Here is an 11,850-nt window from a genome sequence, read left to right as displayed (position 1 = left end):
CCAGTCGGACCGGGAAGCCACGTGTGTGGAAGGGACCCCGGTCGCCAGCCGCCCCAGCCTGGGGAGGCGCGCGCCCCTCGGGTATCTCACCACAGCGGATTCTCCCTGCCCGTTCAGCCGTTCCAGAATGGGGTACGCTGTCTTTTTGGTCTCTGTCATGGCTCCGGGAGCTGTTTCGTATTGTTTCTGTTTCTTAGTTGCTGTTCTGGAGGAGAAACTAAGACCCGTGCGTCTTACTAAGCCGCCATCTTCTCTGGAAGTCCCCTCCACAATATTTTGAAATAAAAGACATCCTTGAGCTGCCCAGACTTTGGCACTGTGGTCATGGCAGAGGGGACTGCCATGCTGAGACGGAACAGGCCAAGCACCAGGCACAGGATCTCTATCATTGGCCTGATGAATCATTGATGAAATGGATAGTTTGCTAGCTTTTCAGCAGTATATTCAACAGAACATAAGGGCAGATTGCTCCAATATTGACAAAATTCTTGAACCACCTGAAGGCCAAGATAAAGGTGTATGGAAGTGTTAACATTTAAGATAGTTCTGGCTTTAGCTAAGGGGACTTGCTGTCAAACTTCAGAGCAAATGCCCCATCCAAATACGTGTACTCAGATGAGAGCAGCTGAATGATGGATTTTTCTTTGTGCAGCTCATAAAACTCAAGAGTGTCCTGCCGCAGACTACACTATGCATGTATTTAATGGTGCTGCATCTCTTCTGAATATCAGTAATTTTTTCCCAGCAGAGTTAGCATGAAGGAATCATCTGTAGCAAAACTATGATCAGTTCACCATAGGATTTACGGAATATTTTCACGTGCTTATTTTCATCACCAACAGATATATGATGAATGTGAAAATGTAACAGTTTTGTGGCATTGGTTTGCTAAATCAATTAAAATATAATTTGTAATTCAAGGATAACCTGATTATAACAATTTTAGGAGAGGAAGTACAGAATTCAGTTTCTGGAGAAAGTGAAACATGAAGGAATCAGAAAAATGTACTGAATACATAATTAACATTAATTATGTACTGTATACATATCATTTTAGTATCTATATTATAGCTTTTTGTTTAATATAGGTTTTTGTATGCTGTGTGTAGACTTTTTGTAAACTTTTTCATTGTATAGTATAACATATATACCAAAGAAAGAAAAAAGCAATAGTTTTCAAAGCACTCTTCAACAAGTGGTTACAGGACAGATCCCAGAGTTTGTCATGAGCTACCATACAATCCGCTCATATTTTTCCTTCCAGCTGCTCCAGAATGTAGGAAGCTAGAGGGCTTAAATACTTTTTTATCTTTACAATAAACTTTTTTTTCCTTCTTTTTTTGTGAACAATAACATATATATTAAAAAGCTGTAAATTTCAAAGCACAGCACCACAACTAGTTGTGGAACATATTTCAGAGTTTGACATGGGTGACAATTTCACAATTTTAGGGGTCTACTTCTAGCTGCTCTAAAATACTGGAGACTAAAAGAGATATCAATTTAATCATTCAGCATTCATATTCATTTGTTAAGTCCTATCTTCTATGTATAATTCCATCATCACCTTTGATCTTTCCAAACCTCTCTTTGGGATTGTTTGGGCTGTGACAATTCCAAATTTTTGATATTGGAAGGGTCTGTCACTAATATGGGGTAGGGATATGAAACTATCTGGTGTTCTGGACAGGCTGGGCTGGGTTTCAGGACTCATCTGGACCAGATAAAAGACAAACAGGTTGGGGCTAAAGTAATTCAGAACATAGGGGTAAGGAAGACAGTGTCTATATTTTAAAACCACACATACTCTTTATAAGCAATGGAAGAAAGGTTTATTTGAACTGGAACTGAAATTTTCTGGAGTGCATGATCTAATTCAGCCTATTTTATGGCTCAGTTGAACAACTGAAACAAAGAAACACAGAATAAGAGGTCCTTTCATCCTGTATAGGTTATTGTTATGCCTGGAAGCATTCTAGAGTATATTAAGCAGATGATCAAAAAGACTATGGAACTATTAAACCTTACCATTAGGGAATCCCCTGACACTCTGTCAACTTTAGGGACACCCAAATCAATAGGCAATCTGTTCTGGTTTGCTAGCTGCTGGAATGCAACACACCAGAGACAGATTGGCTTTTAATAAAAGGGGATTTATTTTGTTGTTTCTTCAGAGGAAAGGCAGCTAACTTTCCACCGAGGTTCTTTCTTACGTGGAAGGCACAAGATGGTCTCTGCTGGTCTTCTTTCCAGGCCCCTGGGTTCCAACAACTTTCCCCGGGGTGACTTTTTTCTGCATCTCCAAAGGCCTGGGCTAAGCTGCTAGTGCTGAGATGAGGAATGCCGAGCTGCTTAGCAGTGCTACGTTGCAATCTCTCATTTAAGCACCAGCCAATTAAGTCAACATCACTCATTGCAGCAGACACGCCTCCTAGCTGACTGCAGATGTAATTGGCAACAGATGAGGTTCATGTACCGTTGGCTTATGTCCGCAGCAACAAGACTAGGTATGCTCACCTGGCCAAGTTGACAACTGAATCTAACTAACACACCATCCCTCGATCATGAGGCTTACTCTTATGAAGATTATGTAGGTAGCAGAGAAGCTTAGACTACCCATAGGCATGCCTAAGAGTTACTTCTGGAGGACCTCTGTTGTTGCACAGATGTGGCTTCAGTCTCTCTAAGCCCAACTCTCCAAGTGAAATCAGTGCCCTCCCCCCTCCGTGGGACATGACATCCAGGGGTGAAAGTCTCCCTGGTGATGTGGGAGACCAAGGATGAATCCAGACCTGGCACCATGGGATCAACAGTTTCATCCTGACCAAAATGGGGAAAAGAAGTGTAATTAATAAAGTATCAGTGGCAGAGAGAGTTCAAATACAGTCAAGAGGCTACTCTAGAAGTTGTTCTTAAGCAAGCTTCAGATAGAATTTACTACCTATCATAACCTGCCAACCCCCAACCAGGACCATTCCAGCCAATCCTAAAGAACATCTAGGGCAATATATAAGATTCCACAAGGGTTCCAGGCACTAGAGTAACTTTCCAGAAACCTACAACCTCCAGATGGGTCCCTGGTCCGGATATGTCCTGAAACCTAGCCCAGTCCCTCCAGAACATCAGATAGTTCCATTTCCCTACCCCATATTAGTGACAGACCCTTCCAATTTAAAAAATTTAGAATTGCCATAGCCCAAGCACCCCCAAACAGAGGTATGAAAATATCAAAGGTGATGGTGAATTATACACAGAAGATAAGACTTAACAAATGAACATGAATGCTGAATCATTAAATTGATATCTCTTTTAGTCTACAGTATTTTAGAGCAGTTAGAAGTAAGCACCTAAAATCATGAAACTGTAACCCACGTCAAACTCTGAAATATGTTCTACAACTAATTGTGGTGCTGTGCTTTGAAATTTATAGCTTTTCTGTATACATGTTATTGTTCACAAAAAAAGAAGGGGAAAAAAGGTGATTGTGATGATAAAAAAGTATTTAAACCCCCTAGCATCCTATATTCTGGTGAAGCTAGAAGGAAAAATCTGAGAGGATCATATGGTAGCCCATGACAAACTCTTGGATCTATCCCGATCCTGTAATCACTTGTTGAAGAGTGCTTTGAAAACTATTGCTTTTTTTATGTCTTTGCTTTGTATATATGTTATCCTATACAGTAAAAAAAGTTTTAAAAACTTAAAAAAACAAAAGCATATCCTGCTTACTTTAGACACTTGCATACTTGAAGTTACTGCAAAGATCTTTGGACTGCTTTCATATATCCTAGCAAAACGCAATATCGTTTGTAAACTATTAGCTTAATTTTATTAAACAGAAACTTTCATCTTTCATTCTCTTGATGATCTAATAGTCTAGTTTATTTTATCATTGCCCATATAAACCTAGGGAAAACATACCAACTAGAAAAAAATAAAAACAATGATAATTAATGTGAGAAATGTTTTGTTTTTTTTCCCTCTATATTTCATATGATCCTACAATTATGAATAACTTCAAAAGTCTACTGATGGGATAGTGTGATGTTGACCCAGCAGCAGAATTCTTGCCTGCCAGGCCGGAGACCCAGGTTTGATTCCCGGTGTCTGCCCATGCAAAAATAAAATAAACAATAAAATAAAATTTAAAAAGCCTACTGACTATCAGACTTTGGAAAATACAGTATATTTGCTTAATTAATCTCAAACATAAATCCAGGAAAACTTTTCCATAGCTCTCAAGGCCATTTTACTTTACTTCCTGAAATTTGGAAATTAGATTTTATTCCATTATCCCTATCCCAAGGCCATTTATGTTTTAATAATTATTTGTTTACTACTATTGCAAAGGTATTATTGGGGAAGAAAATTTAATTGATGAATTATTTCAGAACAGACATGGCCTATTCCACAAGATTTCCCATGTGCCTACCATTTCTAATCTCAGGCACAGTAGAAAGAATCTAAACCAAGCTCACCTTCCCCCATCTTTTCACACCCAATCTTTCCCCCATAGCTGCCTTAACCAATTCCTTCATATTTGGCCAAAGTTTAAGAAACCCTGGGGACAGGGATAGGTGAAACAGAAAGAAGGAGGCCAGTCTCTGCTCAATATGGTTTTAAGGGTTTCAATTGAAGGTGGTGGGATTTAAGTCTGACAAGGTGTCCCTACTATTAATGAGAATTCTTATGCCCTTCTTTTAATTGTTTCCAATGATCAGATCTATTCCCCTTAAAGATGTGACCTGGATAATTGGAAAAGTCTTTTGCCATTTCCTAAGGTAGTCCTCTGCTGACTTCCAGAAATTCCAGGTCCAGTTTCGTTCCAATGCCCAGGTTTGTTTATAGTAATTACAAGCACTAATCCCTTGAATACTCATGTCTAGAGGGGTTTTTGCTGGTTTGAAACTGTTATTTACCTCAGAAAAGCTATATTGTTTTAATCTTAATCCAATCTTGTGGAGGCAGACCTATTGCAGGCTGGGACCTCTTGATTAGATGTTTTCCAGGGAGATGTGATTCACCCAGTTGTGCATGTGTCCTTTTGATTAGATTACTTTCGTGGAGGGTTGTCCCTGCACATTCAGATGGGTCTGCTGCTGTGGAGTTAGGTTCATGTGTCAGCTTAGCCAGGTGTAGGTGCCTAGTTCTGTTGCTGTGGATGTGAGCCAATGCCATGCTAACCTCATCTGTAGCTGATTACATCTGCAGTTGGCTAGGAGGCATGCATACTGCAATGAATGATATTTGATTTAATTGGCTGGAGGCTTAAATGAGAGAGCTCAACGTAGCACAGCCCACGAGGTTCAGTATACATCATCTCAGCACTCACAGCTCAGTGCAGGCTTTTGGAGATGCAGAAAGGAATCACCCTAGGGAAAATTGTTCAAACCCAGAGGCCTGGAGAGAAGACCAGCAGAGATCGCCTTGTGCCTTCCCATGTAAGAACGAACCTCAGTTGAAAGTTAGCTGCCTTTCCTCTGAAGAACTATACGTTTTTAACTAAATAAATCCCCTTTTATTAAAAACCAATCCATCTCTGGTGTGTTGTATTCTGGCAGCTTTGGCAGACGAAAAGAATTGACATCCTTAAAAGTGCTCATGGAGAGGAGGCAGGAGCCAAGATGGTGGCTTAGCAAGGTGTGGGATTTAGTTCCTCCTCCAGAACACCTACTAAATAACCAGGAATGGTACAGAACATCTCCTGGGGACACCTCAGTGACCAGACACACAGAGTACCCCAGTCTAGACCAGCTGGACCAGCTGCAAGCCCCCCCCCCAGAACCGTGAGTTCCCCAAGCCGCGGTGGCCACCAACTCTCCCCCACAGGCTGCTTCCCAGAGGGGAAAGGAAAGGTACTTTATTAGCAGAATGGGCTGAGCACAGCTAAGCATCAATTGTGGAATTAATTCACAAATTCTGACTACTAAAAATCGCCTCCCAGCTCAGGTTGAACCTGGTCAAAGCGGAGTCGCTGATTTTTGCCCCTGTGCCAAGGGGACAGGCCTGATGGAAAAAAAAAAAAAAAGAAACAGGTTTTTGTGGCTGTGTTTCTACAGAGGCTTGGCTGCCCTTGAATACAGAAGCAGGGCTTCTCAGGCTGCAACTTCCCCAGGCATAGGCAAAAACAAGCTTCTTTGAGAGCTTGTCTGGAGCTGATGCCTTCCCCAGGGGAGGGGTGAGACCCAACTCAGGTGGAATCCCTCCCTCAAGGAATTCAGACCTCAGGGCTTGGTAATTTGAAGCCATTAAAACCAACCTATAACCTCTCCTCTGTCTCCACCACACCCCCAGCAGGGAGAGTCTGCCAAAGTTAAAGGTCCTGCATCATCTTATGCTGGTGGGACCTGCAGGCAGACAAGCACCACATACTGGGCAGGATAAGAAAAACAGAGTCCAGAGACTTCACAGGAAAGACTTTCAACCTGCTAGGTCTCAACATCAGGGAAAAACTGACACAGGTGACTCTTTCCCCCTGACAGGAGGCCAGTTTGGTCTGGGAAAATCTGGCTGAGGTCTATAATACCTAAGTAGACCCTCCTAAGGGTGGGGGTGGGGGGAAAGGCACCATACAGGCAGGGCAAGAAACAAGAAAACAAAAACTGAAAAATTCTCCTCTGTTAAATAAAACATAAGCTAGTGGTCCAGAAAAAGCTGAACTGAATGGCAAAGAGCAGGCAGACAACAAATTCATCCAGCAAGAAGGCCCTAGGTAAAAGAAGTAAAAACAATCTCCAGAATAAACTAATTAAGGAAATTAAATGCCTAGACACCAGTAATAAATAACAAATCACACAAGGAAAATTGAAGATATGGCCCAGTCAAAGGAACAAACCAACAATCAAATGAGATACAGAAGTTGAAACAATTAATTCAGAATGTATGAACAGACATCAAAAATCTCATCAAAAACCAAATCAATGAATTCAGGGAGGATATAAAGAAGAAAAGGAATGAACAAAAAGAAGAAATCGAACATCTGAAAAAACAAATCACAGAACTTATGGGAATGAAAGGCACAGTAGAAGAAATGAAAAAAAAATGGAAACCTACAATGTTAGATTTAGAGAGGCAGAAGATAGGATTAGTGAACTGGAGGATGGAACATCTGAAATCTGACAAGCAAAAGAAAATATAGGGAAAAAATGGAAAAATATGAGCAGGGACTCAGGGAATTGAATGACAATATGAAGCGCACAAATATACGTGTCATGGGTGTCCCAGAAGGAGAAGAAAAGGGAAAAGGAGGAGAAAAATTAATGGAGGAAATTATCACTGAAAATTTCCCAACTCTTATGAAAGATTTAAAATTACAGATACAAGAACTGCAGTGTACCCCAAAGAGAATAGATCCAAATAGACGTACACCAAGACACTTACTTATCAGAATGTCAGAGGTCAAAGAGAAAGAGAGAATCTTGAAAGCAGCAAGAGAAAAGCAATCCATCACATACAAGGGAAGCCCAATAAGACTGTACATAGATTTCTCAGCAGAAACCACGGAGGCAAGAAGACAGTGGGATGATATATTTAAATTACTAAAAGAGACAAACTGCCAACCAAGAATTCTATAACCAACAAAACTGTCCTTCAAAAATGAGGGAGAAATTAAAACATTTTCAGACAAAAAATCACTGAGAGAATTTGTGACCAAGAGACTGACTCTGCAAGAAATACTAAAGGGAGCACTAGAGGTAGATATGAAAAAATAGAAGAGAGAGGTGTGGAGAAGAGTGTAGAAAGGAAGACTATCAGTAAACATCGAAAGAAGAAAAATTAGATATGACATATATAATCCAAAAGGCAAAATGGTAGAAGAGAGTACTACCAGTACAGTCATAACACTAAATGTTAATGGATTAAACTCCCCAATCAAAAGACATAGACTGGCAGAATGGATTTAAAAAAACAGGACCCACCTAAATGCTATCTACAGGAACACATCTTAGACCCAAGAATAAGCACAGGTTGAAAGTGAAAGGTTGGGAAAAGATATTTCATGCAAACAACAATCAGAAAAGAGCAGGAGTAGCTATATTAATATCCAACAAATTAGACTTCAAATGTAAAACAGTTAAAAGTGACAAAGAAGGACACTATGTATTAATAAAAGGAACAATTCAACAAGAAGACATAACAATCATAAATATTTATGCACTGAGCCAGAATGCTCCAAAATACATGAGACAAACAGTGAAAACACTGAAAACAGAAATAGACACATCTACCATAATAGTTGGAGACTTCAATTCCACACTCTCATCAATGGAAAGAACATCTAGACAGAGAATCAGTAAAGAAACAGAGAATTTGAATAATACAGTAAATGACCTAGACTTAACAGACATTTATAGAAATTATACTAACAACAGCAGGATACACCTTTTTCTCATGTCTCATGGATCATTCTCAAGGATAGCCCATATGCTGGGTCACAAAACAACTCTCAATAAATTTAAAAAGATTGAAATCATACAAAACACTTTCCCAGATCATGAAGGAATGAAGTTGGATATCAGTAATAGGCAAAGTGCCAGAAAATTCACAAATATGTGGAGGCTCAACAACACACTCGTAAACAACCAGTGGGTCAAGGAAGAAATTACAAGAGAAATCAGTAAATATCTCGGGCAAATGAAAATGAAGACACAACCTATCAAAACTTATGGGATGCAGCAAAGGCAGTGTTAAGAGGGGAATTTATTGCCCTAAATGCCTATATCAAAAAATAAGAAAGGGCAAATATCGAGGAATTAACTGTCCACTTGGAAGAAGTAGAGAAAGAACAGCAAACTAACCCCAAAGCAAGCAAAAGGAAAGAAATAATGAAGATTAGAGCAGAAATAAATGAAATTGAGAACATGAAAACAATTGAGAAAATCAACAAAACCAGAAGCTGGTTCTATGAGAAAATCAATAAGATTGATGGACCCTTAGCAAGATTGACAAAAAAGAAGAAGAGAGAGGATGCAAATAAATAAAATCACAAATGGAAGGGGAGAGATAACCAGTGACCCCACAAAAATAAAGAAAGTAATGACAGGATACTATAAACAACTTTATGGTAATAAATACAACAATGTAGATGAAATGGACAACTTTCTAGAAAGGCATGAACAACCAACTTTGACTTGAGAAGAAATAGAACACCTCAACAAACCAATCACAAGTAAAGAAATTAAATCAGTCATTAAGAAGCTCCCCTAAAAGAAAAGTCCAAGGCCAGATGTCTTCACAGTGAATTCTATCAAACATTCCAAAAAGAATCCGTACCATTCCTGCTCAAACTCTTCAAAAAAAAATTGAAGAGAAGGGAAAGCTACCTAACTTATTCTACGAAGCCAACATCACTCTCATACCAAAGCCAGACAAAGATATTACAAAAAAAGGAAACTACAGACCAATCTCGCTAATGAATATGGATGCAAAAATCCTCAACAAAATTCTAGCAAATCGAATCCAGCAACACATTAAAAGAATTATACATCATGACCAAGTAGGATTCATCCCAGGTATGCAAGGATGGTTCAACATAAGAAAATCAATCAATGTAATACACCATATCAACAAATCAAAGCAGGAAAACCACACAATCATCTCAGTTGATGCAGAAAAGGCATTTCACAAAATTCAACATCCTTTCCTGTTAAAAACACTTCAAAGGATAGGAATAGAAGGGAACTTCCTCAAAATGATAAAGGGAATATATGAAAAACCCACAGCTAACATTATCCTCAATGGGGAAAAACTGAAAACTTTCCCCCTAAGATCAGGAAGAAGACAAGGATGTCCACTATCAGCACTGTTATTCAACACTGTGTTGGAAGTTCTAGTCAGAGCAATTAGAGAAGAAAAAGAAATACAAGGCATTAAAATTGGAGAAGAAGAAGTTAACATCTCACTGTTTGCAGATGATATGATGCTATACATCGAAAACCCTGAAAAATCCACAGCAAAACTACTAGAGCTAATAAGTGAGTACAGCAAAGTGGGAGGTTACAAGATCAACACTCAAAAATCTGTAACGTTCCTATACAATAGTAATGAACAATCTGAGGGGGAAATCAAGAAACAAATTCCATTTACAATTGCAACCAAAAGAATGAAATGTTTAGGAATAAATTTAACTAAAGAGACAAAAGACCTATACAGAAAAAATTACAAGAAATTGTTAAAATAAATCACAGAAGACCTAAACAGATGGAAGGGCATACTGTGTTCATGGATTGGAAGACTAAATATAGTTAAGATGTCAATTCTACCTAAATTGATTTACAGATTCAATGCAATACCAACAAAAATCTCAACAACTTATTTTTCAGAAATAGAAAAACCAATAACCAAATTTATCTGGAAGGGCAGGGTTCCCCGAATAGCTAAAAGTATCCTGAGAAAAAAAATGAAGTCGGAGGTCTCATGCTACCTGACTCTATGGCATATTATGAAACTACAGTGGTCAAAACAGCATGGTACTGGCACAAAGATAGATATACTGACCAATGAATGGAATCGCACGGAGTGTTCAGATATAGACACTCTCATCTATGGACAATTGATCTTTGATAAGTCAGTCAAGCCAACTCACCTGGGACAGAACAATCTCTTCAATAAATGTTACCTTGAGAACTGGATATCCATATGCAAAAGAATGAAAGAGTACCCATATCTCACACCCTAGTCAAAAATTAACTCAAAATGGATCAAAGACCTAAACATTAGATCTAAGGCCATAAAACTGTTAGAAGAAAATGTAAGGAAATATCTTATAAATCTTATACTAGGAAGCAGTTTCCTAGACCTTACACCCAAAGCAAGAGCACTGAAGAAAGAAAAAAAGAAATGGGAACTCCTCAAAATTAAACATTTTTGCACATCAAAGAATTTCATCAAGAAAGTAAAAAGACAGCCTACACAATGGAAAACAATATTTGGAAATGCTATATCAGATAAAGGTCTAGTATCCAGAATTTATAAAGAGATTGTTCAACTCAACAACAAAAAGACAGCCAACCCAATTACAACATGGGCAAAAGACTTGTACAGACACTTCTCAAAAGAGGAAATACAAATGGCCAAAAGGCACATGAAAAGATGCTCAACTTCCCTGGCTATTAGGGAAATGAAAATCAAAAGCACAATGAGATATCATCTCACACCCACCAGAATGGCCATTATAAATAAAACAGAAAATGACAAGTGCTGGAGAGGATGTGGAGAAAGAGGCACACTTATCCACTGTTGGGGGGAATGTCAAATGATACAACCACTGTGGAAGGCAGTTTGGCGTTTCCTCAAAAAGCTAAATATAGAATTGTTATATGCCCCGGTAATACCATTGCTAGGTATCTACTCAGAGGACATGAGGGCAAGGACACAAACAGACATTTGCACACCAGTGTTTATAGCAGCGTTATTTACAATTGCGAAAAGATGGAAACAGCCAAAATGTCCATCAACAGAGGAGTGGTTAAGCAAACTGTGGTATATACATACAATGGAATATTATGCAGCCATAAGACAGAATAAAGTTATGAAGCATGTAACAACATGGATGGACCTTGAGGATATTATGCTGAGTGAGATTAGCCAGAAACAAAAGGACAAATACTGTATGGTCTCACGGATATGAACTGACATTAGTGAATAAACTTGGAGAATTTCGTTGGTAACAGAGACCATCAGGAGGTAGAAATAGGGTAAGATATTGGGTAATTGGAGCTGAAGGGATACAGACTGTGCAACAGGACTGAAAGTAAAAACTCAGAAATGGACAGCACAATACTACCTAACTGTAATACAATTATGTTAAAACTGAATGAAGCTGAATATGAGAATGACAGAGAGAGGAGG

At 38.8% G+C, this 11,850-nt stretch overlaps 1 pseudogene; it reads left to right on the top strand.

The window, feature by feature from the left end:
• The first annotated feature begins 324 nt into the window (after window positions 1–324).
• LOC143652669 (MOB-like protein phocein pseudogene) lies at window positions 325–990 on the top strand (annotated as a pseudogene).
• The last annotated feature ends 10,860 nt before the right edge of the window (window positions 991–11,850 follow it).

Source organism: Tamandua tetradactyla, chromosome 12 (genome assembly GCF_023851605.1).
Source record: "Tamandua tetradactyla isolate mTamTet1 chromosome 12, mTamTet1.pri, whole genome shotgun sequence".
NCBI lineage: Eukaryota > Metazoa > Chordata > Mammalia > Pilosa > Myrmecophagidae > Tamandua > Tamandua tetradactyla.
The sequence above is the reverse complement of the archived record's forward strand: the minus strand, read 5'-3'. Positions and strand labels throughout refer to the sequence as shown.